At 43.4% G+C, this 14,540-nt stretch overlaps 1 protein-coding gene across 2 annotated transcripts in view; it reads right to left on the bottom strand.

The window, feature by feature from the left end:
* Positions 1-14,540, bottom strand: part of LAPTM5 (lysosomal protein transmembrane 5) — a 487,606-nt gene that overhangs the window by 249,779 nt on the left and 223,287 nt on the right. The window lies entirely within an intron of this gene.

Genomic DNA, 14,540 nt, shown 5'->3' with positions numbered 1-14,540 from the left:
GAAATGGAAGTAAGCTTCTGTTTTAAGACAGACAATAGAAACTGCTGGTATTTAAACATATGAAACTGACAGTTTAAAGCCCTAATGGACAAAGTAGCAGAAGTGTACACCTTTTTGCCCCATCATTCTAAGGATCGAGAATCCTTTTCAGTAGGAATGGGATTTTTGGCAGAAGCGGCCTTAACTCCCGTGGGACCCTGAGAAATGGTTTCAGGGTCAGCAGAAGGGTTCTTGTATAAAAACTGATGGGAATCAGGAACCCTGTAATATCTATCAGGCTTAACAGGAGCAGGAGGAAAAGAGTCAGGGGTTAAGTTAGCCTCCGAAAAGGCATCATCCACAATATCCAAAACAGGAGGAATAGCCAGGGGTCTATGTTGGGGAAGAAGAAGAAATTCCCCCTTTTCTTGGATTCCGAAAACTCCTGTCCTTCCCAGTGGAAATGTTCCCTCATTTCATGCAAAGTTTCTCCAAATGAAAAATCCTCAGGGGGAGAAGCAGAAGGAATGGATTCTTCAGCATCAGAATCCTCATAAGGAGGGAAAGAATATTCTTGATCAGAAGAAGAAACTGAGGAAACAGAAGCCTGATCAGAGGAATCATAAGAAACATCCTGCCTTGGCCTTTTGTCTGGAGGGGGATGAGAACCCCTAATCATAGTAATTAAATCCTCCGCCATCTTGAGTAACTGTTTCTGTGACTTGAGAGCCGGTTCAGAAGAGGCCTGTGTTGAAGTCTTTGATTTTGAAGGAGTCTTTGCCTTTGTCTTTGGCTTTGCCTTTATTAGTAGCTGAGTAGGCCTGAAAACCCCTTCGGAAGCCGGTACCTGCACAGCGGCTCCGAACCCATCCGAAGGAGCATTGTCCGAAGGTCCTGCAACAGAAATATTTAAAGGCCTGGTTGGCTCCTCATGAGAGTCCGTTTCGGCCATCGGTTCTGAAATGGCAGACGACAGGGGCTGCAAAAGCGCCTCACTGACTACGGCCGAACCTGAAGCTAGTTCCGCATGTGCGCTATCATCAGATTTGGACCTCGGAGGCCTGTCTTTATCCTTGCGATGCTTGTGAACTCCGGTAGCCGGGACTGTATCCGACGACATTTTGTAGTTAAAGCGTCTACCGAAGTAATGAAAAGCAAAATAGTACCTTCGCTTAATTGTACATTGATTGAATCTAGCACAAAACCGACAACTAGCTACGTCGTGGTCAGGGCCCAAGCAAGGAATACAGTAAGAATGAAAATCCTTATGAGGTATTTGCTTCCCACATGAAATACAATTATTAACTTTTTCTGACATCGGAGTGGAGCTAGAGAAAAGTTTCCCCAATGGGGTACTTCGCTTTCAGTGGAGAAGAAAGTCTTCGGACTGAAGTATATCAGTAAAATTCGTCAGGAGTCAGCCGACCGGCACTTGCGAACTGCTATCACCGCACGGCAAGAAAGACTGGAGAAGATGGCGTCGGCTGTCAGCTTTGTACTCCTGGCGCTCTGACGTCAGGGAGCATGGTTGAACAGCCGACGCTGGACCCAGACTTTGGGATTCTGGCCGACCAAGGGCTGCCTGCCGGCAGGGGAGAACCCTACAGTCATGACTGCAACAGTGAAACACGATGAACATCTGCAGGTTCCATAGTCGAAGAAGCATCTCGTTGCATACCGGACTCCAAATGGGTCTCAGTAGAGGCCTGCGAATCTGTAGAAGCTAGTATTAGGGGCTGCGAAAGCGCCTCACTGAATACCGGCAGACTGGTGACTAGCTAAATGAAAGCGTTGACGGCAGTTTTGGACCTATGCGGTCTGTCTCTGTCTTTATCCTTACATTTTTTTCAGAAGATCGGTAGTCGGATGCCTTAACGAAGCCATTTCAGAATATGGAGAACTAGAGTGAAAGAATTTAGTGACAAAGATAGCCAGACGATGAATAGTTTTGGAGTTGAACAAAGCACAAAACCGACAGTGAGGAAACGTCGTGGTCTGGGCCTAAACAGGTGACACAGTAAGAATGAATCTCTGTGAGATATTTGCTTTCCACAGGCAATACAATTGTGAACTTTTTCCACCATCGGTTAGAGCAAGAAAAAAGGATCGCCATTGGGGTACTTAGCTTTAGAAGACTTTAGGTTTGAAACTCGAAAAATGAAAATTTCAGGTAGCGGCCGACCAGCACTTGCCAACTGCTTCTGCTTCTGGCTCCCATGCAGCAAGAAAAGGTGATGTAATGGCATCGGCTGCATGCTTTATACCCCTGACGTCATGGAAGAGGCGACAGCATCCAACGCAGAAATCCCAAGAATCTGGTATTCGGGCTGACTGAGGGCTACTTGGAGGCAGATAACCCCCAAGTGAGATGACTGCAACAGTGAAACATGAAGAACATCTCCAGTTATAGTCAGATCCTATATACAGCTGTACTATGTGTCCTTCCTTGTCACTGTTGTAGTATTCTTTACAAATGGGAGAGTACAAAAGCTACTGAAGATGATGGGAGGAAAAAGCCACGAAAGGAACCCTCCATACAGGATGGTCCTGGCAAAACCAACTCCGGCCCTAGAACTCATATCCAACTTATAATGCTTAGAAAGGTATGTACACGAGACCAAGTATCCAGACCCTTGAAAAATCACCAGAAGGGGCTACAGCCTTAGTAGAATGAGCACAAAGAGAAGAAGAGAGATACTTACCATGAAAAGCTTAGCAAAAGGAAATGGCCTTAGAAATCCAGGAGGAGATGGTTTGCTTTTAAGAGTTAAACCCAATTTCCTGGAATGGAAGGAAAATGTTGCTCATATTTCCATATACCCATAGGTGAATGGCCATAACGTCGAACCGCATATGGCTGAGATGAAAACAATTTCTTTAAAACACTGAACCGTTTGCATGGAGATCGCAGTAGGGAAAAATTCCCATTCACTTCAACGTAAGTGTGATCTCGGAGGTGGTATATTTAAGTACCGGGGGCGGTACGGGGGGGGCTATGCCCCCCTGCTGCAGCAAAAAAATAAATAAATAAAACAATAAAAACTTTTTTTTTTCAGGTTCAGTGTTGTGAAGAAAAGATGTTTTTGTCTTGGTCATATGCGTATCAACATTATGGCCATTTGACTATCTGAAGTAGACCCAGATCCAAAGTATGAACAATTCTCTTACTATCATTCTGAGGAAAAGAGAAAAATAAGGAAGGCAAACAGTTTGATCCAAAGACACATCATTAATTACCTTGGGCATAAAAGGATTTGTACGAAAAGAAAATCTGTCTGTCTGAAAGACCAAAAAAGGTGGAACTGCCATGAGTGTCAAGTTCAGAAACCCTCTTAGTAGAAGTAAGGGTTACTAAAAACACAAGTTTTCCCAAGTACAGTGTTGCAAAGAAGAAAAAAACTACACTCTCAAAAGCTGTCAACTTTTCAAGAGAAAACAAGGTCCCAAGGAGGAGGAATGGGCTTTCTTGAGGGCCTCATATAAAGGGGTCTTTTCAAAAACTGTTTGGGACTATCAAACAAATTTTAACAGAGGAGTATGCCAGGACGGAATAAAGCAGCTCACATAAGAGTCCAGGTCAGATTTATGACACCAAATAGAAAATCTCTTCCATTTAGCTACACAGGATTTTCTAGCAGTGGGTTTTCTGGCCTCTGCAAAACTCAAAGCATGTCCTCAGAAAACTGGTGTCTAAAAGGAATCAAAACCCTAATCACCCAAACAGTCAATTGTTTGTATGCATCTCACCTCTCTTCCATAATATGAAAAGGTCGTCCAAAAACCTAAGGTATATTAACCAAGATTCTTTGTAGGGGGGTATCCAAAACAAACATGGTTTCCCAACGGTACATGACAAGGTCGGCAAGGTTCTTTTTGTTTTGGATACCCCCTACAAAGAATCTTGGTTAATATACCTTAGGTTTTTGGATGACCTTTTCATATTATGGAAGAGAGGTGAGATACATACAAAATTTTTAGACTTCCTTAATGGGATTTGTGAATACTTTAAATTTACTGGCAACAGTGGGAATTTTCACATTAATTATATGGATGTCAAATTGAGTAAAGATGTAGGCTCCAACTGTTTTCAATCTTGTGTGTACAGAAAACCGACCTTTTCGAACAACTATTTAGAGTTCACAAGCAGTCACCCCCTTTTTGTTAAGAGAAATATTGTAAAGGGTGAAATGGTCCGAGTTGTTAGAATGTGCTCTAACTTCGGCCTGGCAAAGTCTGACATAGAACGTTTGGCCAACATGTCTGGAGCTAGGGGATACCCATTGAAATTTGTAAACAACATCAGGGACCAAGTTATTAGTGAATGGGGTTTAAGATTCAAACTACTACTTGGTGTTACGGAGGTCAATATTGACCAAGTCCAAGGGTACGGTAGGAACTTTACACATTCAATGGTGTTAACTCATGGGGAAACTTTGTCTTGAGTCAAAAATATCATCAAAAACAATTGGGCCATGTTCAAAGGGAACCAGGGAACTTTTGACTGTTATAGGTAAGGAACCCTCTTTTACATACAGGATCAATAGAAACTTAAAAAGCTTATTGGAAAACCATGTTTCAGTTAAAAAAGGTAACACAAAAGGGACTACCAAATGTGGGGCTTGTGACTGTAAATATATAGTAGGTACCCCTACGGTTCATTTAGGACCCCATAACATTGAAGTTAAATTTGGGGCAGGTACTTGTACAACAGGTTTGGTGTACCTTGCTATTTGCCAAGCTTGTGGTTATTTTTACGTAGGGAAGACCGAAAGGAAGTTGAATAGGAGAATTTACGAGCATTTATACAGTATCACAAAGAAAGATGAAAATAATGCACTTTTTAAACACATCAATATAAATCCTGACCACTCCTTTCTTTTCGGTATCCTAGAGGTAGTCAGTAAAGACATCGGGGGGGGGTGACTGGACTAATAAATTGCTCAGAGCTGAAACAAGATGGCAGTTTAGATTTAACATTACTGTAGCCCCAGGAATCAATGACCACATTAGTATAAAACCTGAATTAAAGTACAGGGCATCCAAACTTTAACTTTTTTTGGTTTTGCCTCCAACATTACATTGTTTGTATGCAGTACAATTTATTGTGATACAAGTTTTGTTTACTAAAAGGTTTTGTTAGTATCAAAACATAGGACAGTTTGTTTATTAGTCAAAGTTTTTATGTCAAATAGGTATTTTCACTTTAAGAACTTAATTAATGGGGATTAGTGCAAGTATAAAAGTGTAGAATTCCAATTTTAATTGTTCTGATGAAGTCTTATGATGAAAGCACTTGACCTTTTCATCTGGAGTGTATTTTATTGTGGCTTTGTGCCCTTGTGATTTTTTACTGTGTATTTTACACATTAAATGTTGGATTTTACATCTGGGTCGTAGGATTATTGGCTACAGAGTGGTATATTTTTATCTGCTTGAGAGTCTATAGTTATGTGCTGTCAGACTGGGAAGGACAGTGTCAATATAAGGGAAAGAAGAATCTGGCCAAGGGGCAGAAGAGTTTGAATGTCAAATGAAGGCAGATTTGTCAGGAAAAAAAGGCTTCTGACTATTAGGGCCCTGAGAAAAGCTTATTAGGAAAAACCCTCTAGTAAGACCTCTTTAGTCCCGGGAAGTGGTCACCACTGCCTCAACAAAAACAAAGACTTACAAGAGTAAATTCTCAGAAACATAGAAATATGATAAAGGAAGATCTGATTAAGATCCTGCATGACCTTCCCCTTATCCTGCAGTGTCTTGAAAAGCTCTGATGCAGGACAGCCAAACAGATTCTGATTGTCTAAAGGCGAGTCTAGCAACTTAGCCTTAAGGTCTTCAGGAAGGGAGTGCAGCAGTAACCAGGAATACTTCCTCATAAATTATCCTGATTCAGCTGCCCAAAAGGAAGTATCAGCTACATTTTACAGTGATTTGCTACTTGGGAAGCAGAGGGAAATGGGAGAAGAGTTAGCTTCTGAATCAGGCAAATCAGACAGAACACCCTGAAGTTCGAACCAGCACATTTCTAGTCATATGGGTCTGGAAGTTAATGGCTCTGAAAGCTAAAATGGTAGGGGTATACACTTTTTTGCCATGCCTGTCCATAGCTGGACTATCTATGCCATAAGGTAAAAGTTTGGCAGAAGACAGCAATTTAGAAGGCTTATTAGTAGCCAGGGAAATCACAGCAGGGGCAGAAGGGCTTTATATTAAAACTTCTGGTCTTCAGGAACTTCATTAGAACCTGTCGGGTTTATTTGTAGAAGGAGGCTAGGAACCAGAACAAAAAATGTCTAAGAGAGCATCTAAGACTGGACGAACAGCTGCTTGGGGTGAATCAATCTGCAAAACATCATAGTACCTCTTCTAGAAGTCAAAAATATAGGAATAATTCCACTGTTATAATCTATGTCTACAACAGTGCCCCAAAAGACAATTCTGCAAAGGGGGAATTCATTAGGAAGAGAATTTTCTTCCTTAGACCCCAGAGCAAGAGGGAATGGATTTGAGAGGATTGGGATTAAGTTAACGACTCCTCCCAAGGATCTAAGTCCATATCTTCCTCAGAGGAGTCTTGGGAACGTTTAGAAGGAGCACAAGACCAGGGAAGAGAGGAAAGAACAGATAACCCCTGAGGGGGCTTCAAAGCCATAAGGGCTTTGAAAAGACCCATACTGAAATTCTAGAACTCTTTGTGCGGATCCTTAGCTACAGGAGCTTCAATTCTCATCTTCTGTTTCTTTTTCAAAGAAACATCAGCCCTAACAAATCTAAGAGGTTCAGATCCCTGCCCGACTTCCAAGAAGGGAACCAGGGACTTCCACCCTAACAAGAATCTGGGGAATCCCCCTAGGCCCCTGCAAAATGATCAGATCCGGATCATCCTTCTTGTCTATAGTAGACGTAAGCACAGCCTCAGTGGATGTGCAGGGAGGTGGCTCTATGACAGCCTTCAACTGTGTCGCGACAGAGCAGCTGACACTGGAACTGGATGGTCTTTGGGTTCTTGATCCAACCTGATGGAGGGGTCGGCTGAACAGCAGAAGATTCAGTATGTGTCTTTTTAATTTTGTTTCTTAAGTAGTAGCTGAACATTAGGGGTTGGCAGATTCAGAAGCCATGGCTCCCTGAGCCAGAAGCTTCAATCTCCGGTTTTCTAAATTGATAGAAAGGGAAGAAAGACAGCTGTGTAGGCTTCAGTACAAACGCTTGACAAATCTTACACACACTATGTCTGTGGGAGGCACCTAGACAAAAAAGGCACTTCTTGTAGCATTCAGACTGGTGGCAAAGAAGTTTTGAGGATTACGCTTTCATACATTACCTGTCTTTTGAGGCACTGTTGTAGACATGGATTACGGCAGTTGAATTATTCCCATAGGCAAAAGGCTACATGTCTGATGAACGTTGCCTGAAAGGAGCTAAGGCTCTAGTATGCTGGCTGGAAGTTCAGCTATCCTCAGCAGGATATCCCATTTGTAAAGAATGGCAGTGTGAACCTTGACTCAAGATGATTGTCAATGTTGAAGTGTCACCTCAACCCCATGTGCAAAACGGGAAAAGGGGTGGAGGTTGGATGGATGGATTGACTGCAACACTGATAAGGAAGGACACCATATTTTAGTCCAATTATTTTGTGGTTTTTGGGATGTAGTATTTTAGTCCAATTATTTTGTGGCTCTTGGACCAGTTACAAAATGCGCTGGTTATGCAGCCAATTCATCTGTTACCTTTCTGATCTAAGTTGAAAGACGCTGAACTAACCCACTCAATTAGAAAGGCCAAGAGGATTTGTAAAAAATGTTCAGCCTGTTCAAGATGATCCTACACAGGGCATCATCACTCAGAAATGTATTCCATTCCTTTCTAAAGCTATATAGTATTCAACAACAAAATACATGACTTGTCTAGAACAACTCCAAGAGGATTCATATATATTATACCACTTCTTCATCCATACCTTACTTTTACTCTATTTTACTCTACTCTGGGTTTTTAATAATAACTTGTCAAAAGCTTGAAATAAAACATGAATTTTCTGATCTAATTTTAACCTATGAAAGTAGTAGTTGAGGTGTGAGTTTGCTTTACATATATATATTTATTCATTTAATCATTTGACCTCGTAAAGCAACTGCTTCTCAGATCCTTTTCAGCTGTGACCAGGACCACAACAGCAGGCTAAATAAAATGTACATTAATAATATTCATATTACATTAACATAAACAATAATTAGAAGTATCATTTAACATAACGTAATAACCATATATTACAGTAAGAAAACACAGTTTGATTTTTCCCACACTTTAAATGGCTTTTGTTCCATTTTATGACCTTCAGTATCTTCTTAATGTTCTATGTAAGCATTCATTTACAACACATATAATCTACCTCTCAGCATATGTCATGACGTTGCTCTAAAAAGTACAGTTGTGTACACTTACCATAAATGTAGATGTGCCATTTTATGACCTTCAGTATCTTCTTAATGTTCTATGTATGCATTCATTTACACCACATATAATCTACCTCTCGGCATATGCCATGACGTTGTTCTAAAAAGTACAGTTGTGTACACTTACCATAAATGTAGATGTTCGAGTGTATTCACTGTTGCAGTCATCACATTTGGGTTATCCCTGCCAGGGTAACCCTTGGCTGGCCCAAATACCAGAGGCTTAGTATTTCTGTGTCAGTTACTGTCGCTTGAGGACTAACGTCAGATCATCAGTAGTATAAAATAAGGCAGCAGACGCCATTACATCAGTTTTTCTTGCCCCAACCTGTCAGGAGCCCCCAAAGTAGAAGGCCAGGTTCTGGTGGAAGAACCCCACCAGTGGAAATTAAATACCAATATGTCCCTTATAAGGAAAAAAAAAAAGAGAGTAAAGGGGGATGAAAGGAGGGAAACCAGGACTGCAGCAGTGAATACACTCAAACATCTACATTTATGGTAAGTGTAAACAACCGTACTATGTTCTTCGTGTCTCAATGTTGCAGTCATCACATTTAGGTAGATTCCCAAAGCTGAGGAAATGGGTGGAGGTAGTCAAGGAAACTACAGGCTGGCTCGGATGCCCTGCAAGGCTGCAGAGGCAAACCCTGCCCTGGATTTGGAGAAGAGAGGCAGGTGGTAATGCTTGGTAAAAGTGTGAACAGATGTCCAGTGGCAGCCTCAAGGATGTCCCTGGTGGGGACTCCTCTTAGGAAAGCTGCAGAGGTGGAGGTTACTCTGGTGGAGTGTGTCCTGACCCCCTTGCGGGGAGGCTTTCTATGCTGTTTGTAGCAGAAACGGATGCAGTGTGCTATCCTTTTGGAAATGGTTAGGTTGGAGATGTCTTTGCCTTCTGCCCCTGTAGCAAAGCTAACCAGCAATTGATCAGACTTTCTGAAGGATTTGGTCCTGTCCAGATAGAATCTGAGCTCTCTGTGCACATCTAGAGAGTGAAGAATCCTTTCCCCTTTGTTCTGGGGATTAGGAAAGAAGGTGGGCAGAAGAATGGATTGGTTGAGAGCGCACTGGACACCACCTTGGGCAGGAAGGATGGGTTAGTTCTAGGGGATACCCTGTCTGCATGGAAGATGAAGGTTCCACAGCCATGAGTGCTTGCAGCTCAGAGACTCTTCTGGCTGAAGTGATGGCCAGAAAGAAAGCGGTCTTCCAGGAGAGAAATTTTAGCTCTGCAGAAGAAGCTGGTTCGAAAGGGGGCAGGGTGAGCTTTTCCATGACAAAGTTAAGGTCCCAAGCTGGTGTTGGTGCCCTTCTGGGGGGTCTCAAGTTGCTAGCCCCTCTGAGGAACTGTTTGATCAAAGGGTGTGAGGAAAAGGGGCTGCTCAGTGGGAAAATGAGGAAAAATAGCAGAGGCATAAATTTATATAGAGGAGAAAGAGAGACCACTGTGTAGTAGGTCAGCTAAGTAATCCATGATGAGAGGAAGGAAAGGCTGTGCCGTATTGGCTCCCTGAGCCTGGATCCAGGTGCAGAACCTTTTCCATTTATCTGCATAAGACTTTCTGGTGCTAGGACGTCTGGCCTCACGGATAACATCCAGAACCTGTTTACTTAGAATGGCAGATTGATTAGGGAATAAGCCAAGCTGCCAAATTGAGTGTCTGCAATTTTGGATGCACGAATTCCCCTTCCCTCTGGGTCAGGAGGTTTGGAATCTGAAGAAGATGCCATGGAGGCAGCGGGGTCAGGCTGTGCAGCAAGGGGTACCAGTGTTGTCGGGTACAGTCTGGAGCTATAAGAATGGTCCTTGGTTTTTCCTCCCTTATTTTGAGCAGTACTCTGAGGATGAGAGGTAGGGGAGGAAAGGCATAGACCGATAGATTGACGCAGGGGAAGGACAAGGCATCCACTTTCCAAGCCATGCAGTGATGCTCCCAGGTGCAGAATCTTCTGAGTTGAGGGTTGGTGTGGGAGGCAAAGAGGTCGACCTTCGGCGTTCCCCATTTCTGAGTTATTAGGGTGAAGGTACTTCTGTTGAGCTGCCACTCATGTGGGACCAGAAGGTTTCTGCTTAATTGGTCTGCCAGAGAGTTGGGAGAGCCTGGTATAAATTGTGCTAACAGGTGTAGTTGCATGGAAGAGGCTGTGAGCCAAAGGGTCACGGCCAGCCTGCATAGAGGGTAGGCTTGAGTCCCTCCCTGCTTGTTGATATACCACATCACAGTGGTGCTGTCTGTTTTGATCAGGAGAACCACTGGAGAGAGAAGGGGTTGAAAGCTATCAAGGCGTGCTGCACAGCCATCATCTCGTTTTGATTGATGTGCAGAGGGATTTCCTGAGGGCTCCATTGGCCCTGTATGCACCTGCCATCCAGGTGTGCACCCCAAGCGTAGTCTGATGTGTCTGTGGTGAGGGTCCGGGCAGCGGGGGTGGGGAGATGGGCAGTCCCCTGTTGTGGGAGCATGCTGTTGCCCACCAAAGAAATTCCTTTCTGAGGCAAGAAATTATAGGTAGAAGAGTTTCCATGTCTTGTGAGTGTTGACACCAAAGGTTCTTTAGGTACCATTAAAGTTTCCTCATGTGCAGTCTGGCACATGGAATGAGTAGTATGCAAGATACCATGAACCCCAGAGCTTGCAGGACCTTCCTTGCAGATAGCTGGGGCCTGGTGGCTAGTTGAGAGAAGTAGGTTGTCAGGAAAATTTGTTTCTCTGGTGTAAGGAATGCCATCTGGGATGCTATGTCCAGACTTGCTCCCAGGAATTTTATCCTTTGGGTGGGCACATGTTTGGATTTCTTTGCATTGATTGTGTATCATAGGGAGGTTAAAGGCCAGGTGCTTGAGCAGCTTTTCCTGACTGGCTGCCTGAATAAGGCAGTCGTCTAAGTATGGGTAAATATGAATATTTCTTTGTCTGCAAAAGGCAATGGCCGGAGCCAGAAATTTTGTAAAAACTCTGGAAGCAGTAGATAAGCCATAGGAAAGTGCAGAATACTAAAAGTGTTGAGATCCTGCCCTGAAGCAGAGAAATTTCCTGCATGGTTCCCTGATAGAAATGTGGAAGTAGGCCTCTTTTAGATCTAGGGTGGCTAGCAAAGTGACCTTGGAGAGTATGGGTAGCAGCTGCTGGAAGGTGAGCATTTTGAATTTTGGGATCACCAAGAAGGTGTTTAGAATTGATAGATTGTGAATGGGGTGCCAGGTGCCCTCTTTTTTGGGCACCAAAGAAAATCTGGAATAGAAGCCTTGGCCGATCTGTTCTACAGGAACGTGCTCTACTGCTCTGAGACAGAAGGGAAAGGATTTGCTTTTGAACCTCTGCCCACTGATTTGGTTGTAGATCTGGGAACCCTTTTGGGGTTGGAAGTGTACGGAAGGAAAATTTTATCCCTGAGACACAATGTTCAGAACACATTGGTCCTTGGTTATGGTGGCCCAGGTGCTTGACTGAAATGAGTTTTCCTCCTAGGGGTAAGTGAAGGTGGGCAGGGGGGGGGGGGGAGGAGGTGAGTCATTGTGAGTTCTTACCATAATGGGGTGGATTCGAACTCCCTGGTTTTGAAGTGGAGGTAGTTCACTGCTTACATCTCTGCATTCCCTGGGGCTGCTGTCTGGGGGGTCTGTTTCCACAGGGCCTAAGCTGGGCTGGTTTACTCGGAGCAGGAAAGGACCAGTGCTTGGAAGGACAATGCCTGCCGAACCTAGGGGGCTGGACTTCTAAGAAATCCATAACTGTTTGCATAGATTTTGCTTTTTCTTCCATCTTTTTTAAGACCTCTTCTGCCTTAGTGCCAAATAAGTTATCTTTGTGCAAGGGAGCATCCAATTAGATATGACATGGTCTGGCAGGGGTTGTTCCTTAAGCCATGCATGTCTTCTAATGACAGATACAGTGACTGCTGCCCTGCAAGAAGCTTCTAGGGCATCAAAATCACAGTGCAAAGTGTGTTTAGTTACTTGGTTTACAGAATGCATTAAGTTTTGTAAATCTTTATATTCTGCCCAAGCAGGAAGGGAAGACATTTTTTGTTTAAGGAGTTACAGGGTACATTGATGAAATTTCAGCATATGGAACTGACAATTTAGTGCCCCGATAGCAAGAGTAGCTGAGGTGTATGCTTTACCCCATTTGTCCAGTGCTCGGGAATCCCTGTCTGAGGGTGTGGGATTCTTAGCAGAGGTTGCTTTAATCCCTTTTGGCCCTTAAGAAATGACCTCAGGTCAGCTGCTGGATTTCTAAAAAGATATTTGTGTGAGTCAGGGAATCTATAGTACCGGTCTGTTTTTTTGGGAGCAGGAGGTAGGGCATCAGGAGTCAAGCTGGATTCAAGAAAAACATCATCCACAACATCCAGGACTGGAGGGATGGCCAAAGGCCTGTGTTGCAGAAGATCTAAGAATTCCTTGAGTCGCTTTTTAGACTGAGGGTAGTCCTGACTCTCCCACTGGAAATGCTCCCTTAAAGTATGCAGAGTTTCCTCAAATGAAAAATCCTCTGGGGGAGAGGTTGAAGGAATGGAGTTATCTGCATCAGAGTCCTCATAAGTGGAGAGGGGTTGCATGTCTTCATAGTCAGATGCATCAGATTCATCTGACTCTTGTTCAGACAAAACTACAGGTGACGGATCTCTTTTCCTTTTTGAGGGGGTAGCTTGGCTTCCCCTGATCAGCATGATAAGGTCTTCCGCCATTTTAAGCATTTGAGACTGAGGCAAGGTAACAGGCGCCTGAGAGTGGGTCGTCAGTTTCTTGTGTGTGGTTTGAACCCCTAGCCTAAGAAACTCAGTAGATTTTTAAAGAACGGTAGTCGCAAAAGAAGACATCGGTTTGTGTTGAGATTCGGTAGTGGGAAGGATTTCCTTGGACGCCGGTGCCTACTCAGCGGCTCCGGACCCATGCAAGGTAGAGACGACTGCAGGATCCTTTGTCGAAGAAGAGTTTTGCGGCATACTGGACTCCAAAAAGGTCTCGGTAGTGGCCTACGAATCAACAGAAGCGGGCATCAGGGGCTGCGAAAGCGCCTCACTGAGTACAGGTGGACTGACGACTAGCTTAATGGAAGTGTCGTCAGTAGGTTTGACCTGTGCGGTCTGTCACTGTCTTTATCTTTATGTTTTTTTTGGTAGACCTGCTGTTGGATGGCTTACCGAAGCCATATCGGAATTTGAAGACTGTAAACGAAAATATCTGGCTACAATAAAGACCCGACGATTAATAGTTCTGGCGTTGAACAAAGCACAGAAGCAATAATGGTGGTTGTCGTGGTCTGGGCCTAAACAAGTGACGCAGTAAGAGTGTAAGTCTCGGTGTGGTATTTGCTTTCCACAGGCGAGACAATTGTTAACTTTTTCTGATATCGGTTAGTGCAAGAATAAAGGATCTCCAATGGGGTACTAAGCTTTAGAAGACTTCAACTTCAATTTGGAAATGAAAACTCAGGTAGCGGCCGACTGGCACTCATGCGAACTGCTTCTGCTTCAGGCTCCACAGCAAGAAAGACTGTTGTAATAGAGTCGGCTGCCTTACTTTACACTACTGACGACCTGACGTCAGTCCTCCAACGACAGCAACTGAAATACTAAGTCTCTGGTATTCGGGCCAGCCGAGGGCTACAGTAGCAGGGATAACCCAAATGTGATGACTGCAACAGTGAAACACGGAGAACATCTACAATCTTCAGCTATCTTCACAGCTCAGCTACATATTCAGTCACCAATTCAGTACGCTTATCATTACAAGACTGAGCTTTGTATCTCTAAAATCTCATTGCATTCAAGATTAAAATGATCCTGTAATCACATTACCTGCTGCATGCAAGACTTTTCAGCAGGTTATTAGGATTCAGGAGACATTCCATTAACCTACAGATTTTAAATCTATAGATGCAAACATCTGGTCCATTTCTTTCCTCACTCATAATTTCATCTGCAGTAGAAGAAAACATTCCATTCCTTCACAGTATTCTAGACAGGAATGCATTTTCATATGAAATACAGTTGTACTCAAGAATTCCTAATTTCTTCTTCTATTTTACTCATGTAAGTGACAAAAGTGGTGCAATTCTTTAAATCTTGTAGCTGAAGTTCAAATGCCTGAAATTTATTTTTATT

Source organism: Protopterus annectens, chromosome 1.part1 (assembly GCF_019279795.1).
Source record: "Protopterus annectens isolate FY-2018-M chromosome 1.part1, PAN1.0, whole genome shotgun sequence".
NCBI classification, from domain to species: domain Eukaryota; kingdom Metazoa; phylum Chordata; order Ceratodontiformes; family Protopteridae; genus Protopterus; species Protopterus annectens.
Note: the sequence above shows the minus strand (reverse complement) of the source record. Positions and strands in the feature narration are given on the sequence as shown.